This window comes from Ctenopharyngodon idella, chromosome 14, assembly GCF_019924925.1.
Source record: "Ctenopharyngodon idella isolate HZGC_01 chromosome 14, HZGC01, whole genome shotgun sequence".
NCBI classification, from domain to species: Eukaryota; Metazoa; Chordata; class Actinopteri; order Cypriniformes; family Xenocyprididae; genus Ctenopharyngodon; species Ctenopharyngodon idella.
Window position 1 is genome coordinate 5,689,335 of NC_067233.1, and position 26,406 is coordinate 5,715,740.

A 26,406-nucleotide genomic window follows, 5' to 3' on the forward strand; every position below is an offset into this window, starting at 1 on the left:
TAAATAAAGTCGTTATTTTGTTTTGTTTTTGTACACAAAATGTACTCTTATCACCTTATAACATTAAGATTGAACCACTGCAGTCACATGGCCTATTTTAACAATGTCTTTAATACCTTTCTGGACCTCAAAAGGTGCAATGATGTTGCTGCCAATGTGTGGTTCAGAAACCCTCGGATTTCATCAAAAATATCTTAATTTGTGTTCCAAAGATGAACGAAGGTCTTACGGGTTTGGGACGACATGAGGGTGAGTACTTAAAACTGCAGTCCGTAAGTTTTGCCTCTTTGTCGCCATCTCTGTTTGAAACCTGCAATTGCAGTTATTTGCAGAATTATCATCTTTACATGGGTTGTGGATCGGCACGGCGCGGATGAATCTAATGTTTGCTGTCAGTCACCACATTGGTGTGGATACTGTACTTCAGAATCACAGATTGTGGTCTTGGAAGTATGACCAAATTAAGAATTTTCACCGGAAAATGTCATCTGAAGGAGTAAGTAACAAATCTGCCACTTTTGTTCTGACCAACTTAGAAAAAAGCATAAATCACGCTACCGATTGTGATTAAATCTAACTATCGCTTAGCTCGGATCACGTCAAACCGTGCAAATGATTATTATTGTTATACTTTGTTCTCAAATTGTTAATGTTAACAACATCAGCATTGCGTGACTATGTGTATTTAGTGTGTATTAGCGTTACCTGTAGATTTCTGTAGCCACTCCGCAGTCCAACGTCTTTTGCTTTTGACTACAGGTGAATCTCCAGTTGTCACTGATGATTGTCATTTGGACCTTTCTGGATTACAATCCACCATCAAAATGATAAGTTTATTATTCCTGCTGCTGTGAGAAAATGCTATAAATGATCCACTACCAGTAGCATCCTCACCTATAGTCTACTGGCTGGGACTCGTTCTTTCTGTTTACAGAAAGACGAACCGCTGCATGCTCGAATTTCCCGCGGAAACCTACCAGTACCAATTTTATTATAAAACATTATTACAAGCTTACCATTGTGAATTGGGCTAAGGAAAAGAGATAGTTTTAAACACTGGCTGGTTATGTACTTGCTCAAAAATTGATTTTGGATCATTTTTAACCAAAAAAATCTTTAATGTTAGAAATTTAATTTTTGGGTGAACTAAACCACTAAGGACAGTAATTGTTTATGGTTCATTGAATAAGCTTTAATAACATTGTTTAGACTCTTTCCAATAATGATTAGTAAAGTTTAACTTCTACATTGCATTTTAATTTTGCACACTAAACCTGTGTGAGCTTTCAAATGGCTCCAGTGGTGTGTAGCTTGTACAATGAACAGAAACGGAGAACTGGCAAACGGAAATAGGGGGTGATCATGGCAGCACCCATCAGTTGTTCAAGAAACCAACTTGTGTATAGCTACACAGTGCTAATCAGAGACATGGTCAAACTATTCCAAACAGGAACAGACGCGCTTTGAGAACAGTGGGAAAGTTCTGTTAGTGGTTTTGTGCACATGTTGTGGTTCAGCCCAAACTCAGATGAAAGTCAGTGGAGGTTTATAAACCAACCAGAACTGTGCAGCCCATCTGTCTTTAGCTCCACAGCTTCCTGTGAACTTCAACCACTTGCTATTTTTGCTGCAATCAAACGTTTTTTACTTATTGTTTCTTTTGTGGTTGTTTCTTTCTTTTGACTGGCTCATTGTCACCTAACCCTGCCTCCAATTTAAATATTTTGGAGCATCCATCCGTGTTTGAAAGGTTCATTAACATATCTAACTTGAAAGGCGATCTGATCCATCTCCTGTGTTTCCGACGCACGAGGGCGTGTGGAGGCAGCTTGTCACGCAGCGTGTCGCCCACCTCAGATAGTCAACAGACTGAGTAAAAAAGGGGCGGTGGTGCATTTCCCCTGGATCTTCACGATGATGTGTTGATGATGATCTGTTATGTAAGCTGCCTTCATGTCATTGTGCTTCCTGTCAGCTAGAGTTTTACCCTCATTCTTTCACCCAGGCTTCTCAAACCGTTGATCAGCGGCTTGTAATATTTCACCCTCTGAAATAAAATTCAAAGAAACGAACAGCAGGAATATCTCAGAAGCATTCACGGTATGCGGGCAGCACTAGACTCTTTAAGTAGAATGAATGAATTCATCATGAAATGAAAAAGCCAGTCTTTGAGACCGCATCCTCTCTAAAATTACCACACTCCAGCAAAATACAAATTGATTTATTCTCCACATTATAATAATTTTTCCCCCATCCAGACCACTGAGGGTTTGGACTTGAAAGCCTCTCGAGGAAGCTCTTGCGGAAAGTGTCTTTGTGTTTCGTCAGATGACCACAGACACTGCTTTTTATGTTGCTGTAATGTCTTCGGACATATCATCTCCCCTTAGAGTGGAATAAGCTTTACAAGTCTGACAGGTTTTCCTCTTGTGATCGGTGTGTCATGTGGCAGCAGGCGTTCGGGAAACACAGTGTTGTCTTTCTTCATCTACATGACCACAAGCATTTTGTATCAGACCTCACTGGGCCTCTCTGTTGACTAAACCACAGTCAGTTTGCATATTGGCTGGGTCTGCTTTAGGAAAACACTCATTTTAGGTGGCAAGAACAAACTGTACTACCTCATTTTGTGATGCTATATCACTTGTTTATGTTTTCATGGAGTATGCCGTATACATGCAGCAGCTAAAAGAGAAATTTTAAGTTCATTAAGTCCAAAAATTGCCATTGATATAATGGTATAAAAATAAAGTTTTTTGTTTTTGTTTTTTTTAATTTCGCACACATACACACTCTAAATAAGTACATTGCATATACTTCTATTGTTTTTATATACAGCTAGTTATAATATAACCCTACTGTTACTGCTTTTTTAGAAATAAAAAAAAAACTTTATTTGCAGCATTTACCAGCAGAGGATATCTGTGTGCCGACTGCATGCTAGTCAGCCAAACTTTAATTGGTTAGTTCACCCAAAAATGAAATTTCTGTCATTAATTATACTCCCCCTCATGTTGTTTTAAAGCCGCAAGACCTTCGCTCATCTTCAGAAGACAAATTAAGATATGTTTGATGAAATCCAAGAGTTTTTTTATCTCCCATAGAAAGCAACGTAATTACCGCCATTCAATGTCTAGAAAAGTAGTAAAGACGTCATTAAAATAGTCCACTTGACTACAGTGGTTCAACCTTAATGTTATTAAGCGACGAGAATACTTTCTGTGCGCAAAAACAAAACAAAAATAATGACTTTATTCAACAATATCTTCTCTTCTGTGTCATTCTCCTACGCTGTTTACGTTCAGTGTTTCCAGGTTCTACGTCAGAACGCCGGCTCAGTATACAGCGTAAGAGAATGACACTGAAAAGAAGAAATTGTTGAATAAAGTTATTTTTGTTTTGTTTTTTTTTGCACAAAAGGTATTCTTGTCGCTTCATAACATTAAGGTTGAACCACTGTAGTCACGTCGACTATTTTAACAGTGTCTTTACTACTTTTTTGGACCTTGAATGACAGTAATTACATTGCTTTCTATGGGGGGTATCAAAAAAAACCTCTTGGATTTCATCAAAAAATATCTTAATTTGTGTTCTGAAGATGAACGAAGGTCTTACGGGTTTGGAACGACCTGAGGGTGAGTAATTAATGACAGAAATTTCAATTTTGAATGAATTATTTTCAGCCTCAGACGTCAAGCCCAGACAAGTTGGATAAAACGTCTGATACATATGGCACACAAAATGGAAAACACTTCAGGAGTTTCAAAGTCGTCATCTGATTGCTTGAATTTCGAAAGATGTGTGTGTCGCGTTCTTTAACGGTCCACCTAGAAACAAAGGCATGGTGACGCCGAACCTCCTTATGGAAGAAGCCGTTGTGTTTACAACTGTGACAATGAGCGCTTATCAGGATCAACTAAATGCTGGATTTTCCAGTTCACAGCACCATTGTTCCACCATTGTTGCAGTAAACTTGCACAACATTCTTTAATGAATTGCATGCTGTTCTGTTATTGTGAGGACATCTACTTTACATTTTCATGCCCCTAATGCTGAACTAAAACTGTTACTGGCTGCTTTACATGTCCGTCAGACGTCCTTTTGGGCGGTCCTTGGCCAATGAAAGCTGTTGTGGAGTCCAGACCGTCTGCCATCACCTGCCAGTTTCAGAAAAATTAGTTAAAGCCTTAAACAAGGATGCCAAATCCTATTTATAAAGAGCCGGCTTCCTACAAAGTTCAGTTCCAATCCTGCTCCAACACACCTGCCTGTAATTATCAAGTGCTCCTGAAGATCTTAATTAGCTGGTTCAGGTGTATTTGATTAGAGTTGAAACTGAACTTTGTAGGAAGGTAGATCTCCAGGAACAGGATTGGGCACCCCTGGCATAAAGCCTTTTTCAGCAGCTGCAAAGAGGAAATCAATGGGAAATGGCTCAGTATGGTTCATGGCACATTTAGGGGCCATTTACACAACACCGTTTTCAACTAAAAATTGAAAACTTGGCCGTTTTGGTCATTCATTTACATGACAATGGCGTTTTGGTGGTCTAAAAAAACGCAAACTCGCAAACAAAAGTGCAAGTTTTTGGAAACGGTCTCCGTTTAAACAACAAAAACGTGAATCTGTGAAAATGATGGTGCCATGTGCGTTACACGTTCAGTCTATAGTGTTTCATCGCCATCTAATGGCCTGCCAGCAGAATACAGCGTTTTTAGTCATTTTCACTTATTCGTATGAATGGTGATCGTTTTGACAATGGTGTCGTCTGTTTGCAGAAAACTTAAAGAAATACTTCTCCGTTTTAAGCATATCATTGTCGTGTAAACGTACCCTTATTTATTAAGCTACAGCTTTTTTTCTTCAAATAATATCATTAAATGAAATCACGATATACAGTATTCAGAAGTCTTGTTTGCTTAGTTGACCGTGTTTGCACTGCACCTATGGCTCTCAGTGAACTTCCACTGCAGGGTCAATCATATTTGGCAGTTAGAAGCAAGTGCCCTTGATTGCTGAACTCTGTTGTAAGTGCAAGTGTAAATTGTTTTGTCAGCAGTGCCGTGAGACTGTATCTGCACTATATTTCTGGACTTAACAACCCAGGAAGCAATTAGCAATTGTTTGTTTTGAATTTTTTGTTGTTTTGAGTGGTCGCACATAAAACTCCAGACATGAGTTGAGAGCCAAGTGGTAGGACAGCATGGCCTTATCTCAGTGGGATGCCCTCGACGGGGGGCATGCTCATACTTTAACAGCTAATAGCATGTGTCTACTGCAATTTGCAAGGTTTTTCCGAGGAAAAAAAAAGGGAAATTAGGTTCACATTGCTATCAGGATATTGGCTAATAAACTCCAACTGCTAGTTGTGTATTTAATACATTCTTGTGATGCATTGAAGTAATTTGTTTGGGATTTTATAGGTCTTTAAAGTGTAATCAGATAGTTTGTCTTGTCATACAGATGATCACGGCCAATCAAATTTGAGAACAAGAACTAACCAGAACTTGTTGTACAGTATAATGATGTTTTTGCAATAGGTTGGGGGGCAAATCAGGAGCAAGTTGTCACATATGTTTTAAATATAATAGTTATATTATTCATTTAAAGGGTTAGTTCACCCAAAAATGAAAATTCTGTCATTAATTACTCACCCTCATGTCGTTCCACACCTGTAAGACCTTTGTTCATCTTCAGAACACAAATTAAGATATTTTTCATAAAATCCGATGGCTCAGTGAGGCCTCCATTGATAGCAAGACAATTAACACTTTCAATGCCCAGAAAGCTACTAATGACGTATTTAAAACAGTTCATGTGACTACAGTGGTTCAACCTTAATGTTATGAAGCGATGAGAATACTTTTTGTGCGCCAAAAAAAAACAAAATAACGACTTTATTCAACAATGTCTAGTGATGGGCGACTTCAAAACACTGCTTCATGAAGCTTCAAAGCTTTACAAATCTTTTGTTTTGAATCAGTGGTTCGGAGCGTGTATCAAACTGCCAAAGTCACATGATTTCAGTAAATGAGGCTTCGTTACGTCGTTCGTTAGTGTTTCAAAATTTCAATGGTTCACCACTGGGGGGCGTGACTTTGGCAGTTTGATACATGCTCTGAACCACTGATTCAAAACAAAAGATTCGTAAAGCTTTGAAGCTTAATGAATCAGTGTTTTGAAATCGCCCATCACTAGATATTGTTGAAGTCGTTATTTTGTTTTTTGGTGCAAAAAAATTTTTTCTCGTCGCTTAATAACATTACGGTTGAACCACTGTAGTCACATGAACTGTTTTAAATATGTTTTAGTAGCTTTCTGGGCATTGAAAGTGTTCATTTTCTTGCTGGCAATGCAGGCCTCACTGATCCATTGGATTTTATGAAAAATATCTGAATTTGTGTTCTGAAGATGAACAAAGGTTTTACAGGTGTGGAACGACATGAGGGCGAGTAATTAATGACAGAATTTACATTTTTGGGGGAACTAACCCTTTAAACTTAGGCAATTTAGCTGAAAAACCTATGTTCAATTATCTTTTTCCCCCATATCACTGTATGATAGCTCTTTTTTTTTTTGAAGCCAAGATTAACTATATATATATATATATATATATATATATATATATATATTCACTGGAGTTAAAAAAAAATGCCAACTAGCCCCGTTTGTTGTGAACCCCAAACTGAGACACGCAAATGACCTTCTTTATCATCATTGTGTTTGCTCTCATATAGCTGCCCATGCGTAATTCTGTTTACCATACATCTCCGTGGGAGTCTCGTTAATAATATGCTATCATCTCTCAACGGTTTTAGGCACAGTTATATATGCGAGGTGTAACAAATGGGTCACGGCTGCTCCTTGCTGGTCCACAGCCGACCATAACATCCATAATTCGGTTGATATTGCTAACCTTATAGAGACGCAGGAGTGGCGTCTGGTGATTAATAACCCTGCCAATAACGAGAACCTGACTGGAAGGAGACCACAGCCGCTCACAGCCATCATTCGGCAGACTCTTTGCGCGTGTGTAGCCGGTGGGAGGAGCCCGTTTTCCTGCGATTGTCTGTCTGTCTGTGCTCGCGCTGCACTCATTTCTCTAAAGTTGCGTTCTCGAGACATACTGCGTCGCGGAGGACTGCGCGTCGAGACAGTAACACTTGTTTCTGATATCAAGATTTCTTTTGTTTCCCGTTTTGCTTTCTTTCAAGATGACAGAAGAAAAGAATGTTCGACATTTAAAGCTGGTATGTGAGTATGTGGTCATTATCTCGCTGTGCTGTAGTTAGTTGCGCTTTGGACAGGATTTAAACTCAGTCTTTGTCAGATTGAAGATAGTTTAATGCATCCTGAAGTAAACCAATAGCGGAGAAGTTTTAATAATTCTGTGAACCAGGGCTGTGTTGCAAAACCTACTGAGCTGCTTACCCTAGACAGTGTTATTAGGCATCGCATGCGCTTCAAAATGCTGTCTAGGTAGTGGGCTCGCTAGATAGTGAGAAACAGCGCACTAGAGTCGGCGTGTTTTACTTACTGCGCTCTATTTCGACGTTGTCTGGATTAACGTCTGTTTGGTGATGCTGACTAACATTGTATTGTCATTTTAGTAGCGTTCAGCAGTGTTGTCCTCCTGTAGACAGAGATAAAGGGATGATTAATGTTATACAGCCTACTCTCATTATGTGAACATTTGGAGGATTTGCGCATATAGCTACCATTGCGTCAAAACATAAAAATATCTCTAAGAAATTGAGCGTTTCGTTTAGTAGGCTATAGACATCATATTAAGAGAAATGGCAATAATACAATGGCTTTTAAGCAAGTGTCTTTCACGTATAGAGATATATTTTATTTATTTTTATATTTTTAATTTTTATTACTATTATTTTTTTACTCATTTGGAAACTTTTTATTTATTTACTTGTATTTTTAACCTGGGGTCAGGGGCTCACTAAAAAGTAAATGACATTTATAATAAAAATAATTAAAAAAAAAAAATACACTTTTATAAACAAGTGGCACATGTAATGTGCATCCCATTTCTTACTCTGTAAAACGTGTGTGTGTGTGTATATATATATATATATATATGCTGCTTGTGATAAGCTGTTTTGTGTACAGTACACTGTTACATATTTTGTCTGTACCTGTTTATCCATACATAGTGCATTTATAAACATAATTTATATGAAATTGAACTACATTTGACAAGCTTGAGAACATGTTGATCATTATAAAAATGTTGGTGTTTTTATATATATACACACACATACATGTACACATACATATATACATGCAGACATATATTAGCATTTCCACATATATATATATATATATATATATATATATATACACACACACACACATACATACATACATACATACATAGATATTAGCATTACTCACTAGGTTTTTGATTGTTGAAAACTCATGTTACTTCTTTTTCAAATCAGAGCATAAATCCATCAACAGCAGTTTGGATCAGTTTTGATCACAGGACCCCAGGTCAATTGTTTTCATACTTCAGCTGTTTTTGATTTGTAAGTGATTGTTTACACTTCTTTTTACAATATAATACGTTTGATTCTTTTGTCGAGCTTTCATCAGAGGCTGTCAAAGTCCTTTAACAGAAAGCAGGTATACTGGGGTTTGTTTGTTCCTCTGGCACGCAGAACACCCTGTAGGCAGACCCCGTGTTGAAGGTCATTAAAATGTCATTTAGCAGCTGTCAGTTTTAAAAGATTATGTGGCAGATTGATCTGATTTGCGTCTTTGATGAAAGAGCACCACTGTTTGGCTTACATAGCTTACTTTGCTAAACCATTTAGCATTTATGACCGGAATACATAAAAGTGATCTTTAGTGGCATGTACACCATGGCTGTCAGTCCCTTCATGTTCTTTAGTACAGACTTAGATTACTGCCAGCTAAAATATGGACGGTTAGCCCTTAAAAAAAAACATGACTTTTATTCCACTGTGACTCTCTGAGCAAATCAAACTCAAAGTGTGAGCATACACTTGTTTTGAAAGCACCTCATTTTTACGCTCCTATGACTCATGACATGACACATTCTCTCAGCTGAATTACACATGAATAAGAGCGTAATGAGATGATATGAGGTTCTGGGTAACAGAAGGCTAAATGGGTTAAACTGTGCTTCTTTTGTGCCCCGCCATTGTTTTTGTGTCGTGAACAGAGGTTTGATAGACTATTGTGTGCTCAAAGGGCAACCACAAATTGCCATTTTGTTATTTAATTCTATAATTGTAATTATAATTATGCCTGCTGGGAAAAAAAAATTCTTCACTGTAAACCCTAAAAGTAAATTAAAGTTTTTTCATTATCCTTTGATGAATAGAAAGTTCAAAAGAATAGCATATATTTGAAATAGAAATTTTCTGTAACATTATAAATGTAATTACTGTTACCTTCAATTTAATGCCTCCTTGCTGAATACAATTAGTTTTTATATAGACATATATCACCCAGCCCTACTCATAATCATAGTCTGAGTAAATGATACATTGTTCATTACTATGCTTAAGATGCCTTGCAATTCCAATATCAGGAATGTTTAGGCAGTTTAACCTCCCTTCGTTGGCAGCAGGAAGGTGTGGCTATGTTTTACGAGTTTACATTGTTGTCAGCATTTCTTGAGGAACTCTGTTATAACCACACTAAATAGAAACAATAACTTTTTCACAACGTTCAGAGCTTGCACCCTTCCTGTCGGTAACATTTAGAGGGATATTTATAGTCTACTGTACATGCAACCTTTCTGTCCAATACTATAGATATGCTTCCTCATCTTTCATCCCATTATTTGTCACTGATGGTGAAAATATCTGTTGCATTGTGGCCACAGAGTTTCCTCTGCCGCTATTCAGCTTCTGCTGATTCTACATGGCCAAAGAAATTATATTTCACCTGCTTTGCTTGCAGGCTGAATTAAATTGTGAGTAGATAAAAATGTGTTGCACAAAAATTGCCTGGACAACATGTCTTTTTTTTTTTTTTTTTTATTGTTTTCACTGAATACAGTCTTTAAAGGTGTGTGTGTGTGTGTGTGTGTGTGTATATATATAAGATATATATATATATATATACATAAAAAAATAGCTTTTGAAAAATATTTGATTTGATTTAACATAGAATTTTTTACGCATAAACGTTTAGGCTATACGGCCATTTTCTTTTTTCTTTTTTATAGAAGCTGCATTTCAATTGGTATTTAGGTATATTTACAGATTGTTTATTGCAGCTTGTCATTTTTCAGCTTGTCATTTTTTCCATAACTAACGTGTTAAATCAATAGCCCTAGTATTTTTGTATTCTAGAGCTTTACGATTCAGGATGAATTGAGAATCACTGTTTTTTTTTGTTTCAAATAGAGATTGTGATTCTCCTACGATTCTGAATAGACAATTAAACAAAATAGCATGTAATTTACTAGAGGTCCTGACAAAATGTTAATTGCTGCAGTCTATTTAAAAATGTTTCATTTGAATTATTTTCAATTATTAAAATTGTTTTGAATGAATGATTCAGTGACTCATAAAGACTTCTTGTTTCATTACTGGATGAATCAGCATTATTTGAATGAATCTTTTAAATGAATGATTCAATGACGAATACATTTTTTGACAGTCACTTGTTGCCACCTACTGGCATATGTAATCGATGTAATCGATACAATCGTTATTTGAAGCATCAAGTTACTTTCAAAAGGTGATTTACTCTATTTTGAGCACTACCATAGACATCAGTGTTTATATCCGAATTATAAACTTTTATCCCAGTACTTCTGTGGTAATTTGAATATTTGTAACACAGAAATAATGATACTGTGTGGTGGAAAAGACTGTTTGTGAAGCTGTTTCATACCTACACATAACTGCTCTCTCTGGCTCAGCAGCAGCACCAATGCAAATCTTGCTGTGATCGTACTTGTCAAGGGTTTAATAGACATAGCTGAATCACTGTCATTTAGGAATAAGATCGTGTGTGAGTTTATTGTATTGTAATGTATTGTATTGATGTGGTACTGAAGTGTATTGATGTGAGCCAGTGAACGCTGTGGGATGCAAGACAATTTTTGGAAGAAATATTAGCAAAATAAAAGAAATTAAAAATTGAATTGAAATATTAGGGGGATTCATCAGCAGCAGTAGTAAGAAACACTGAAGCTACATCATATGGCCTCAAATTCAGCTCACATAGTGCTCTGTTGAGAGCCTCTAGAGGGGCCGGCTGGGGACTGCGTCTGGATTGGACTGGCTCTGAGAGAAGCGTGAAGGGTACATTTTGCACAGTCCCTAGCAGACGGTGCGCTGATCGGGTCGCTCTTGCTGCTCACGCAGGGGAGGTGTAAATCTTAGAGCTTTGTGGTTTAAGGTCGTTGTGTATCTAATGAAGGTGTTGCATATTGATCACATGCTCCCATTCACATGTTTTATTCAGGGCGTGATGATCCTGTTCAACTCCTTGCTTATTCCTCAGTTCCATACTGTGTGTGTATTCATGAGACACACAGGTATCAAGGCGGTTCTGGTCATGACCCGTGGTTTGTTTGTAATTCATAGTCAACTCAAGCACACCCAGCATTAAGACAATGTCATATATTATGAACAAGGATCAACACAATAATCTGCTGATTAATTTGAGCAAAATTTGTTGGTTGGACAGTCTAGATCTTGTTCTTTTATAAATAGTCTCAGATATTTCACAAATAGGAGTGGGCAATATAAGTGCCTTCTGATGATATATATTATGTTCATGCATTTGTTCTAAAATGGCTTGAAAATTTGGTTGTAAATTAGTAGCTTCAAAATGTTTTATGCAAGAAGTAAAAATCCAGTTAAAATAATCAAGGAATGTTTCCCACATTGTTTTGCTCTAAATGGACATATTTAGAACTATATTTATATATTTGTGAGTAATTTTAAATTGTAATAATATTTCACAATATTATTGTTTTAAATATAAGAAATGCAGCCTTGGTGAGCATAAGAGACTGTTTAAAAACATTTAAAAAATCTTACCAACCCCAAATTTTGAACAGTAATGTATATTCTAGTGTGTGTGTGTGTGTGTGTGTGTGTGTGTTTGTTTGTTTTGTTTTTTTGCTTCTAATGCACAGAGGGGCATATTATACACAGTAATCGTAATCAAGAGAAACATTGCATCACACGCTTGAAAGTTGATTGTTGATTCTCATGCACAGCAAACAGAAAAAAAAAATGCATGCTGATTGTCATGACAAGAGCAAATATTCTATTAGTTACTGGACCATATTTTTGCATTTTTAGGATATTTAATATTCATCTTCTAGCATAACTAAACTACTTCCATTAGTTCCAATTGGAGACATGATAAACTGAACCAAGCCTTAGATCGAATCTTCCCGTAAAAAAACATTAGATGCGGTGCTTGCACCTCTGAACCACATCGGATGCTTGAGTCTGCTTCACTCTTCTTCCAATCCTGGGGCTGCTCATGTACCGCTTCTAACTTACAGATTGTGTATGTCACATTTCTGAAAAAAAAATAATGAGGCTTAATTGGATTTTCTGCCTATGTTAATCTCCATCCTGCTGTTCCCAAAGAGAGTGCTGAGCTGTGAGATGCAGGAAGTGAGATCGACAGTTGACTCTCACAGGACCGCTGACCCTGAGGGTGGGTGCTCATGTACAGGCTGTTCCACTGCAGCTTTGCCACTTCCTCCAGCAAACAGCAGCTCAGCAGGAAATGGGCTCTGGTGTGTTCGGTGCCAGAGAAGCCTCCACAGAGACCCAAACCACTAGCACATCCATTTCAAATTATGGGATTGTAAGTGCTCTGGGAAGTTTAGACCATTTGAAAAGCTGTTATAATTAGTAGTGACAAGAAGAATCTGTGGACTTTTTTACATTTTCAGTGAAGATTTTGAGGGAAACATCTGAAATGCTTTTAATCTTGGCCCTTTGAGGCTAGTCATCATTTATATTGTCAGATTACGAATTTGATGCTTTGATGCATAAACGATTAAATTTTCAGTTGTTTGATACCCAGATATTATACAGAAATTGAATAATCAAACACTACATAGACTTCAATGTATGTGTTAAATACACACTGATTCTTATCAGTACAAAAAGTTACAAAAGTGCAAGCTACAAAAGTTATCCTGTCAAGAGCAGTGGGTGATTTTCTCTTTGTCTTTTGTAGTTTGATTAACATTAATGACACAATCAGCAGCAGGTTTATTAGGCTGCTGTCACTTTAAGAGCAAACGCACGGATCTAATATACACATCTGATTTTCTCCCAACTGTTTACGTTCACTTACATAACCGACTGTTTATGTGAATATTCCACACAATAAGCATTTTGACAATTGTGTATATAGGGGTGTAACGGATCATAGTGGATCCGTGATGTGTACAGACCAGGCCATGCAGTTTGGCACCCATGTGATTCGCAGAATAATTGCAAAATGTAACCATCATAGCCAGCCATCATATAACTAATAGTGAAAGTTTACCACGTTTTGTCTGGCCAATTTACACATCTAAGCCATTTTATCATTCATACATGTTTCTTTATCACTCTAATGTGTCAATAACTTTAAAGGGGTGGTTGATTATGATTTCACTTTTTTTAACTTTAGTTAGTATGTAATGTTGCTGTTTGAGCATAAACAACATCTGCAAAGTTACGACGCTCGAAGTTCAATGCAAAGGGAGATATTTTCTTTTACAGAAATTGCTTTTTAAGGTCTACAACAAACGGCTGGTAGGGACTACAACAAGCTTCTTGCTGGGTTAGTGACATCACAAACCCCAAAATTTACATAAACCCTGCCCCGGAGAACACACAACAAAGGGGGTGAGGCCATGTTGGGCTGCTTTAGAGAAGAGGAAGAGTTGTTGTAAGAGAGTGTTGTTACCATGCCGTCATTTTACGCCGGACTGCGTCACAAACAAGGGTCAATTCGACGCTGGATTTGCACAAAAGATTAACGCCCTGTTGCATTTTAAAAGTTGTAACTTCTTCCTGAGTCTCTCCATCAATGTCTGACTCCGGTTTGAACAATGCAAGGCTGAACACCGTTACTGACAATCCTCATTTTGGCTGCGTGAGATTCTCCAGCTTTGTTGTTGTTGAGCAACCAAAACATGAGCTGATAAAGCTCCACCCTGTTTTGGAATGCAGGCTGGGAGCAGCAGCTCATTTGTATTTAAAGTGACACACACAAAATTGGTGTGTTTTTCCTCACACCCAAATAGGGGCAAATTTGACAAGCTATAATAAATGATCTGTGGGGTATTTTGAGCTGAAACTTCACAGACACATTCTGGGGACACCAGAGACTTACATTACATCTTGTGATAAGGGGCATAATAGGTCCCCTTTAAGTAGTACTGTGCTACACGGGCATATTTACATAATACGATATAAATAATATAGAGAAATCTAGAACATTGTCGACACAATGTGATCATACCACCCAGCCCTATAGCACGTCAAGGCCCGCAGCTGCTTCATCTCTGGGCTGGAGGAGGCAGAGGTGAGCATATGGGACTAATTGGCTGTGCTGCTGTGGAGGTGGAGGCAGGCGAGAGGTCAGGAGTTTCCTGCGGCAGCTAAGGAAGGCTCTCGCTGTGGCTGTTATGAGCCAGCTGCATGTCTGCGTGTGTCTGCGTGCAATCCGTGATCTCACCTGGCACGGTGGTCAGGCAGTGGCGTCATCCACCCTCACCCCAGAACCTTGTCCTCCAGGGCTGGTAAAGCACAGACAGGGTGGAGTGTGGCTTAACGTTATGATTATAGACACACACAGTGTGCATTTCAACTCTAGAAGACACACAAGTGCACCTTTTACACTGTATAAATATGAGCGTTGTCACAGACACTTACAGTATTACCTTGATCCTGTAAGAATATATGCAGTGTTTCCTGAATCTACAGCACAACAAAGACATATTTTTGCAGGCTGCGATTTTGTAGTCTGAACTGATGTGATAAAAAGGTTCTACCGTGAAACAGTACAAAGAAAATAAATAGACATCACATCTTTTGTAGAGTTGTTTTCGTTGGCTGCATGCAAAATCAAACACTGCATAGTCTGGTTCACAAACTATTGACTTTTTCGAGCTGGTTCATTAAATGAATCAGTCAAAATATTCACAAACTCAAGTAATTGCTTGCAAGTATTCGTTGAATCTGTCAGAATTAACATCTGACTGCATGTTTATATGACAACATGAGGTTAAAAATATTTATAAAAATAATGTTTCATTTTGATTTCATATTGACTTTGAATTATTAATTACACCCAAATGCTGTACAGGCTGCGACATGCACTGCCAGTGACCTTAGTAGCGTCAGCAATCCTTGTTTCAGCATACACATCATCTGTTCTTGACTCATTTATGACCATATAAAACCACAAAATAAAGTCACGTGCATAACTCCTTCTCACCTTTTGCGTGTTTACTTTAGGACTCTCAGCAGAAGGAGCTCTGCACATTTAAGCTGAGCTCCATGGATTTATGGCCCTTTGTTAGGAATACAGGCAGAGGCTCGGAGAGCAGGTAGGAGGAAGAGAAGGGATGAAGGGCTGGCTCACTCGCACTTACTCACTTTGCCATCGTGTGAGTGGAGAGAACGGGGACTCCTACGCTCTCCGTCAGCTCAGTAACAGCCCAACTTAAGGCAGAGCAGGATTACAGTGCATGACTGAAAAGCTCCCTGCAATTTATGCGACGCATAATCCATGTATTATGAATACAAACGAGCCATATGTTTGTGTTTCTAGCTGAGGAATGCTATCTATAGCTCATTGTGCATTTTTTTTTCCCAAGCTGTCTGTTTGATGGTTGATTATCTCATTGAGTATAGAATAAACATAGAAATTGAACTGTCCTGAAAACTGAAACTGTGTTTCAGTTGGAAAAGCATCACTAATACAGGACATTTGTGTAAAATAAGTCATATTTTTCACACTTTTATAGCATTACATTTTTCGCCCCTAAAGTCCGCTGTTATTGTTAGTCACGGTTTCTTGTATCAAAAATGGCATAATTATTTGGCAGAATAAAGTATGGTGTTTTTGCTACTATACCTTTAAGATTTCCATATGTAAATGACATTTTGATTGGCTAACTATGGCATAGTTCATACTGATGCTCTTTAGGAGTTCAGAGTTGTACTGAATAGGGGTTGATATGTAAACTTTTGCTTATGACATCATAACCATGACAGTTTCTGATTGGCCCATTTTGTAGCTTCGTTTCCATGCTTTGGGTGGGGAACCTTCAGTTTTGAAAATATGTATACTACCAGTCAAAAGTTTTTTTTTTTTTTTTTTTTTTTTTTTTTAATTTAAGAAAATTATAAGTTTATTCAGCAAGGACAAATTTAATTTGTCAAATTACAAACAAAAGTGACAGTTATCAAAGAATCCTGGAAAAATGTTTCAAGAAAACATGGTTTCCAGAAAAATATTAAGCAGCACAACTGCTTTCAACATTAGTAATAATAAGAAATGTTTCTCGAACAGCAAATCAGCATATTAGAATGATTTCTGAAGGATCATGTGACACTGAAGACAGGAGTAATGATGCTGAAAATTCAACTTTCAAATTCAATGTAATAAATTACATTTGAAAAACATATTAAAATAGAACATTTTACTTAAAATTGTAATATTCCACAATATTACTGTATTTTTGGTCAAATAAATGCCTTGGTGAGCTGAAGAGACTTTTTTCAAAAACATTAAAAATCTTAGTGACCCCAAACTTTTGAACAGTAGTGCACTTTAAACTCAAAATAGCAAAGAAAATCATGTTTTCCATAATATTTTTAGTTATGCATTAATTAAGTTGCTTCATGAAGCCAGTATCCTTGCGAAGAACTTTACAGGATCTGGCATTTGATCTCAATTTGATCGCCAGTGTTTAGTCCATGGTGAATCCACAGTGTTAAATTTGAGGCCTACAGGGTGTTGAATGAACATAAAATGTAATGGTTTAGACCGTTGTGCTACTGTACGCAGCAAAGCCTGAGTCTAGGGGAGAAAACATAAACAGCATGACTGTGAGGGCGGTGGGTGGGGGGAATGGCCTTCTCAACTCAACACAAATGGAAATGCATAAACGGAACAGCAAGACTTTGACATTTCAACAAAAAAAATCAGCAAAACAATCAAAGTCAGCCAAGGAAAACAATGCCTTCTCCCTACCCCATCCCCAGAGGAAATACCAAACATTACAGCAGCTTATAAATAGCATCTCCTACAGCCGAGTACAGGAGGGGTACTGCATCTCTGGGGGGCTTTGGAAACACGCCAACATCTCCAGCACGTCTGTCTTGCACTTCCCTTGCACTCTTTATTTCCTCGCTATCTGCCCTCTTTCTGCATGGGTTAACAACCTTGTAACACCTCACAAACAGCCGTTTATTTATTAATAAGGAGCTGCACTTGTGCAGAGAGTGTTTTCATATGGATGCTTCAATGGGGGAGTGTGTGTGGACATTGACCCGAGAGATTGCACAGGTTATCTGAGGTCCCGGATTGTTAGCTGATCACACAGCACCCACGGGGGCATCGAGAGTCACATTGTAACACACGGATAATATAGGTAAAAGATATATAGACATAAGGCATTAGTGAAAGATCCAGAACTACATTCTCTGGGTGTTTGTTTAACTTGTGGCATTTATGTTCCAGAGGTTAGTTGGTTGTCATTAAAAACATTTTTTTTTTTTTTTTTTTCTTTCTTTCTTTCAATTTTAAGCTCCCAGTCTTGGAAACTTGTTTTATTGAGGAAACAGTATAGAGCATGTGTAAGAAATTTGTGACGTGTGAGATTTGTAAAAGATAAAGAAAAAAATGGGTAAATATTACTTGAGCAGATTATTGTAATTGTGCATCATTTTTAATCAAGCTGTAACTTGGTCAAATTATGCAAAAAGTGTGAAAATATTATTTATTGTGTGTAAGCTATGTAAAATACTGTGAAATTACTCTTAGCCAGACAGTTTTTTTCTTTTTTCTTTTTTTTTTTTTTTTGAAATGTCATATCCATAACCATCATTTCTATGACAGTACAAAATACATTGTTTGAGATGTGGCAGAATTCTCTTGTTGGACATTTTAGTGGGCAAATTAAATTAGTGAGAGTGTGTAAATTGTATTTTAATATAATAATTATTTTCACAGGGTCCACAGGGCCACAAGTGCCTTTAGTTAAAGAAACACCCAAATATTGATTCAAGCTATTAATTTTCTCATTTCCTCTTCCTCAGAGGAGATATCTGAAAACAGTGGGTTCATGTTCACCGCTGGCCTCTGTGGTTTAATGATAAAACTGAGGGAGACACCGATCCCAAATCTTTCTTCAGTAATATTTCTCATATTAAACACTGTGCTTTTCTTGTCTTTCTTGGCGATGATCCAGGGTTTAAAAGATGGATTCTCTTGATCGCTTTAGCTGTACTCTAATCAAGGCCTCAGTGGATTATCCATTATAGACTCAGGGAAAGAGCAGGTATGAAATTTACATTTTCAGTAGAAATGTTTATTTTAGGAATTTCACCAGATGGGGTTCATTGACTAGGTTTAAAAAAAAAAAAAAAGGTGACATCTCTCTTTTATATGTTTCTGAATGAGAAAGGCCAGCATGCAATCTCAAAAATCATTTTAGTTGATCCAAACTAAACACTGGATTGGTTTTGTACTGAGTCAAAAACTGCACTTTTTCACATTTTCTCTCATTTTCACATTTTATTCTGCTAAGGAAATCTGTTGCTGGCTAAAAATGAATGAAAATATAATTGAACAGAAAGTCCCCATCATGTATGCAAGCAAACATGCTTAGAATTTGAAATTATTTATAATTGATAAAGAGCACATTGTCTATCTTATACATAAAATGCAATAGGTAAAGGGGTCATGACATGGATTTTTTGTTTAAAATGTTCATTTAGGTTCACTTATTATGTCTTATGTCTTAAGGGTTTTTTCCATTGTTTTAATTTTGGTTTTACTATAACATTATAATGCCATGCATATTTAATCGACAATTAAGGTTTTTGTCTTAATTGTGCAGCAATATATTTATAAAGGAGGTGGCTCCTTTAGTGCTTGTTAGTAAACAGCCACTATTATGATTGGCTAACGTCATTGCATAGGAAACAACACCCCCTCGCTCTTGCATGTGAGTTTTGAAAACATCTATAGAAACCCATAATTTATAGTCAGAGCATTATGAAATTTATTTATGGTTTACGATGCATCTGCAACAACAGTTTCTTTGCGAACTCTCCATTACACTGTGTCTTCTTTACAAAACAATCTGCAGTCAAATGCTCCGAACAAACATATAATCCTCCGACACGATTTTAGGCAGAAAAGAACGTTTCTCATGTCATGACCCTTTTAAAGACAAAAAAACATGGAGTTATCATGGTACAAAAAACGGTACACTTTTGCTGGTGACATCAAACATCACAATCAATTAGTTCCAGGTATGGTGACTTGTAAAATGTGGAGGCACTTGTTTTAAATGTCATAAAAGTATTTGGATAGGATCAGTGATACCCAGGGTACTGTAGCAGATTCTGGTGTTCATTATTGTCAGATGGGAATGCAGATTACATTTGAGGCTCAACACAGCAACCCATCAGATTGCCATTTATGTGTGGCACAGGCTGCATTTCATCCAAGCTATGGGAAATTAGCATATTTATGGGAATTTTAAGCGGAAAGGTACGCCATTAGTTTGGTAGTCAGTTCCTCGCACATTTTGTGTCACACGTTCTGTGCCCTTTGTCAGCACACTGGAAATGAAAGAAGATTGAAAATGAATCTTTGCAAGTGAAATTGTGTTTATGGTGCGGCATAACGAAAGGATTTGCCGCAGCTTTTGCGTGTTTACACTCCTATTGATCAAATTCTTAATGCATGTCAGCGGGGACCTTCATCGCAATGCTGAACCAGACCTACTAATGTTTAGAGATTCAATGCATCTTGTTCTCCAAAATGCATGAAATAGAGGAAGTATTAAAGAAAATGACAGAAAATATCACAGGCTAGGAACATCAGAGAAACTCGCAGTTATCTTTAATGTTTGTGAATCGATTGCTTGACATGTAAAATGGAGCCATGATGCTGAACGATGGCTAAAAGCTTCTGATGCTCTTCGGTTAGCCCCAGAGGGACAGTTTGTTCTTATACCTCTTTTTACTGTGCCTTCCTGTGAGGATTCACTTCAACATTGGACACAGCAGCATAAGCACACTTTCAAATTCTCACCCCCCTTCTTCTCATTGAATGTACTGGAGGTGAAGACATGGGGTCAGTAGTCCGTGTCAGGAACACTAAGGCAATAACTGTAACCAACTCTCGGCAGCTCTTTTTTATTTAGCCTGTTTCTGAATAATCTGCACTTAAAGTTTCATGAGATTTTGTGCTGAATTTTTATCCCGTTTTTGTTCTCACCCAGAGCAAATGCACATCAATAATGGACGTGCTTTGGGGTTGCAGGGAGAGAAAGCGTGAAGGTATTCTGTTAGTGTTAGACACCTCTTCCGCTAAGAGCATTAGAACAAGTCTTTACAGAGTATTAACGCAGTTATGATTGGTCTATTTGGCGTTAGTCCCATCTGCAGGCAGTAAATAAATAATTTTACAAAAAGAAAGTGTCGCTGTAGTGAAACTGAGGTGTTGACCCCAATTCTGTCTGAAGATTGTTCAGGGAAATAAGCTAGTCATAAGCTTCCTATAAAAAAGACGTCACATTTTTCATGTCACATTGATGGTTGCTGTAATTTATCCATAGTAAACTCTCACTGTAAGTGCATGCATTTTACTTAATAATTCATTATTTATATTATATTTTTGTTATATTTTTTAATTGTGTGTGTATATTACTGTTGTATATTACTGTGTATATAAAAAAGTTGGCAGTCAGTAAGGATTTTTATATAGTCTCTTCTGCTCACCAAGGCTGCATTTATTTGATCAAAAATACAGTAATATTGCTGAATATTATTACAATTTGAAATAAAATGTTCTATTTTAATGTTTTAAAATGTAATTTATACTTGTTATGGCAAAGCTGAATTTTTAGCATCATTACTCCAGTCTTCAGTGTCACATGATCCTTTAGAAATCATTCTAATATGTTAATTTGCTGCTCAAGAAACATTTCTTATTATTATCCATGTTAAAAACAGTTTTTGTGGAAAACCATTTATTCCATTTATTTATTTTAGATGTTGTTTGAGATGCTGCTTTGTTAAAGGTGCAATATGTAAGATTTTTGCAGTAAAATATCCAAAAACCACTAGGCCAGTGTTATATATTTTGTTCACTTGAGTACTTACAATATCCGAAATGTTTCCAACTATTTGTAAATCATGAGAAAATTGCAATTTTAACCAAGGTTCTGGTACGTGTGAGGAGCCTGTCAATTGCGTCATACCCGCGTTACCCTCGGTTTCCGGTTTTATTTTGTAGAAACTATGGAAACACCAAAGACGCTTTAATATTTACATGTTATAATAGACAAGAGAACAACTGTTTGGTTACGTTTATAGACAGAAAACTAATTGTTGTTATATAGCTCAACACGTTTAGTCTTATTGTTTAAATCTAATTTTCTTTTTTTTTCTTTTTTTTTTCTTTTTTTGCGAGTACCATGCTTTACCATGCCTCAGAGAAAAACACTATTTTGTGAAGTACCTAACATAGCATAATCAGATGCAGCTTTTTATTTTTAGTAACAGTAATACAGAATTTTCTCCATCATACAATACGTTTTAAAATTAATTAATTTCATGCCATTTATCAACACAAGCCATCCAGCATTTAATATGATATTCTAAAATCGATCTAGCTTACTGCAGTGTGCAACAAGTGTCTCACAGCAGCCGTCGAGCGAACGCACAGAGTAATGTTATAACATCATTTCAAAACACTCAAATGTATCTAATATGATAAACAGATCTGCGTTACCTCATACTCGTGACCGGAAAAGCAGAAGCAGCGCCGGCGACTGTGGCATAATAAAATTTCCGCTGCTCGTGAGGCGTGTGTTGCGCAATCGCTCCAGCGGCCTCGTTCAGCTCCCACAACACTCGGTCCTGCTCTGCTTCATACTACAGTAACGTTAATAATCTCATCCATGAACATGATTTCTGCCCGAGTCCTTTCCCTATTCTTTTGCACCAGCTGTGAAGTGAAGACCACATGTCCCAAGATTCCGCGCTCAAACTTGCCGTCATCAAGCTACGCCTTTGTTTTGAATAGGCCTCTAGCGACCTCTAGCGGACAGAAATATTACATATTGCACCTTTAAAGGTGAAGTGTGTATTTGTGCCACTGGCAGCACCAGACAGAAACATACACACACACACACACACACACACACACACACACACACACACACACACACACACACACACACGCTTGTATATGTGGTTTACGGGGACTCTCCATAGACGTAATGGTTTTTATATGTACAAACTGTATATTCCATCCCCCTACTACCCCTAAACCTACACATCACAGAAAACTGTCTGCATGTTTTGAATTTCAAAAGAACACCGTTTAGAATGTTTTTAAAGCCATTTGGTTTACAGCGACACAGGAAGTGTCCTCATAAGCCATGTTTACATTGTAATACCCGTGTCATTATACACATTTGTGTCCTCATAAACCATGTATACAAGAACACATATACACACACACACTAAAAGCTTGTAAATCTGCCTTATCCACCATTGTGTGTCAGAAACTGACATTTCAGACTACTAAAACAACAACAACAAAAATTGTCTCCAAAAATTAAACTTTTTTCACATATTACTTGTGACTACAGAATGTTGTGGATCACAGACACATTTCCACTGGTGTGTGCCCCTCCCTCCTACATCAAGATCCTGCCACTTCAATATCTGGGACAAAGGAAGCCTTTTCCATAATTTCACAACCTTGTTATTCCCGAGTGGTCGTAGGGCACCAGATGGGCTCTGACCTGGATCCGCGATCTTCGATCGTGAAGGTTACCCATCTGTGTTTGTGCAGATTCCAGAGTGTTGAACCTCTATTCAGCGGCCATTGCTCTGATCTCCACAAACCTAAGCCACCACAGCACTGTTTACATTCTATGAATAGAATCACATGTTTGATTAAGCCAGCCCAGTGTCAGAGAGAGGATGTGGAGGACCAGCACCCACATGGGTCGCAGTGAAGTAGAAGCTACTGTTATATCTTAGTGTGAAAAACTCTCACTACTTTTTATGACACATTTGAAAAAATACAACACAGCACACCTCTGGGAATTGTTTTTTTAAATGGAAACAGTGACAAGATTCATAAAGAATTTAATGACTTCAGTTATGATTCCTCTTAACGATTCTGGTTAATCCATTCTCTAGGGCTTTTTACACTTGAAATAGTTAACCCTGGGTCATTCTAAATCGTGGGTTATCTTGCTTCACGTTTCACACTGCTCATAATTTACCCAAATTAACAATTAATCCTGGGTATTCATAAACTGACGTTTCACATTGTACATTCCTAAACCCTGAGTTAACGTTCTTATTTGAATATTTTTATGGTGTCAGTGTCATTGATTGGATAAACGCAGCACGTGACCTGTTTAGCTCTAGCATTGCGCAAAGAACAATAAGAACCGGCTCTTTGTTCCCAACTGGTATTAGCTCTAGACATATACTGCAGTTCAAAAGTTTGGGTAAGTAAGTAAAATGTATTACAATAGAAAACACTTATTTTAAATTGTAATAATATTTCACAATCTTACTGTATTTTTGGTCAAATAAATGCAGCCTTGGTGAGTATTAAAAAAACAACTTCTTTTAAAAACATTAAGAAATCTTACCGACCACATACTTTTGAACAGTATAGCCCTTTCAAAAGTGGAGAAAACACATAATGTAAATGGCCATCTATGACCTTGGTGACCAGACAGCCATTGTGTATCCTTATAAAAACACATCCACTGCAATTATCCAAGTCTGCCCTCTATTTCAAGCTTTGACATTAAAAATAAATAAAGTAGCACTTATGGTTTGAGAGACTGACCACTTACTTTTGAGATCTAGGCAGCCTTGTGTTGACTCTCCTTGTGTGGCTACATGGTTTGGTTGAGCTGGGGCCAATCACGGCTGAAATCTCACTGCGGTGCTGCTAAAAACAGGCCAAACATACCCTTATTACCCTGTCCCACGGGAGATGAAATAAACCGCCTGTTTAAGCAATACTTCAACCTGTTAAAGGCGTATTCACCCTTTGGGCCCTGTTCTAGCACCGCTGTGTACTTCAAAACGCTTATTTAATTAGCGACATGTCTCAGTTCCACATGAAGTCGTTGTGGAATAATCCTGTAATTTGTAATTAACATCCATAACCTTTTGTTCTCATCAGATATTTGAGGAATGCTTACTGCATACTAACTCCTGCAGCTCAGTTCTGTCTCTCTCACGTCTTTTGTTAATGCTAATCACTGCAGAAAATCAGCATGTCACATATTAAGTAGACAGGTCTACTGTACAGAAGACACATGTTCGGTGCCTGCGCTCGTACAATGGCTCACCTGTTTGGCTCAAAGCGTTAGCTGTGGGTGAACAGATTATTACTCAGTGTGGGCTCTCCAAAATGTGTCGTATTTATATATATGGCAAGATTTAGCAGTTGAAGGTGGATGGCGCAGTGATGAAGAGCCGTGGATTCTGTGCCAGGCACTTCATTTAAAACACACCTGCATGCTTTTATTCACTCCAGCACTCTTGTAGGATTGAGTTTTTCATAAATGTATCTCACAGCTAAGTTGTAATGCAGTGAAGGTAAAAGACATTTTGCAGTGACATATCTTGAAGAGTTTGTGTGGTGATGTGTAATTTAAGGAGTATTGCACTATGAAGCTTCATCTGATCGCTTTAGGGGGATTTCCCTGTTTGTATTAATTCACAATACATATTTCTTTTTCTTGATTTTTAAACTAATATTTACGGAGCCCCACACAGAACATGTGGACAAAAATGTATATATTGTGGCCATGAATTAAGAATTTGATCTCTCGTTTTAGTAAATCATGGCCATGAATTAAAGGGATGGTTCACCCAAAAATGAATATTCTGTCATCATTTACTCACTCTCATGTCGTTCCAAACGCGTAAGACTTTCGTTCATCTTCAGAACACAAATGAAGATCTTTTGATGAAATCTGATTGATTTCTTTCCCTCCATTGACAGTCTACGCAACTACCATTTTGATGCTTTAAAAAGTTCATAAAGAGATTGTAAAACTAATCCATATGAATTGAGCAGTTTAGTCCAAATTTCCTGAAGAGACTCAATATGACTCATTTGTTCCCTTGTTTTGATTTAACAAAAACAAGGGAACAAATTGGGAGCGAGTTATTCATTTGTGGCCACGATATACATATTTTTTTCCTGCATGTCATTTGTGGAACACCTTAATAACTGCATTTTCTGAAGAAGCCCCAAGTCTGTATTATTTATGGCTCAGCTCCTGCATTCCATGTGAGTCTACAAGATTTTTTCTTGGAATGCACAATATTTATGTACTATATTGGTTATTGGTCATTTATTAGAGAATATCCCATTAATTGTATTGGTCAATACTGGACACATGCTAATTTGCTCATTTTTACATTTAGCTCTCATCTAAAGTAGATCTCTAAGAGGACTAATAATTTAATAACACTGTTAAATATAATCTTTTACCAAATCTCCAAATGAATATCCATTTTTCATACTGTATAATTATAATGCTGTAATGTCTGAATTCAGTTCATGTTGTTGTTTTTTTACTTTGTTTTTGTTTTATTTTAAGTTTATTAAAGCAAAATTTCACCTTATTAAATGATCCACCAGGAGAACATTATGAAGAATCATCATTAAGTCTAACCGTTTATAATAGCAGACATTTGCTTAAAAAAACCTCAATATCTGAGATGTTCATGTCTGTATCATAAACGGTGCAGTATGAGTATCATTATTAGCCTTAGCAAGCACCAATCATTCAATGCCATATAAGAACGTTTTTCCACAAAGAACTTTATGTACTGGTGCTTCAAAGAACCCAGAAATCAATGTATAATACACTGATCTGAAGAACCTATAAAGTAAAATCTAAAACTTTTAAATCGCAAAGGATCATAAAGCAACTCATGGTCCACAAAATGGTCATTTTTAAGAATCCTGTGGTGTAGAACCACCCCTCATGCTCGCATCAGCTGCCACTCGGCTTGACGGCAGGTCAGTCGTAACAAATTCGGAGGTGATAAACTGCGAATGGCTTCCCTGGCACCTGTCCTAACAGCAGAGCTCTGGGAATCCCCAAAGTCCAGTCACTCATTTTTA

General features: G+C 37.3%; 1 protein-coding gene across 9 annotated transcripts in view; it reads left to right on the forward strand.

The window, feature by feature from the left end:
• mid2 (midline 2) overlaps positions 1-26,406 on the forward strand; it is a 148,262-nt gene that overhangs the window by 46,811 nt on the left and 75,045 nt on the right. For 2 of the 9 annotated variants that reach the window (XM_051918469.1, XM_051918471.1), the window contains exon 1: positions 7,036-7,254. The exons of 5 other annotated variants lie outside the window; for them this stretch is intronic. The gene's annotated coding sequence lies outside the window, so the exon portion shown is untranslated. Of the gene's footprint in view, positions 1-7,035; positions 7,255-26,406 lie in introns of those variants that run through there. 2 more of the 9 variants (XM_051918463.1, XM_051918464.1) reach the window with 2 other exon arrangements.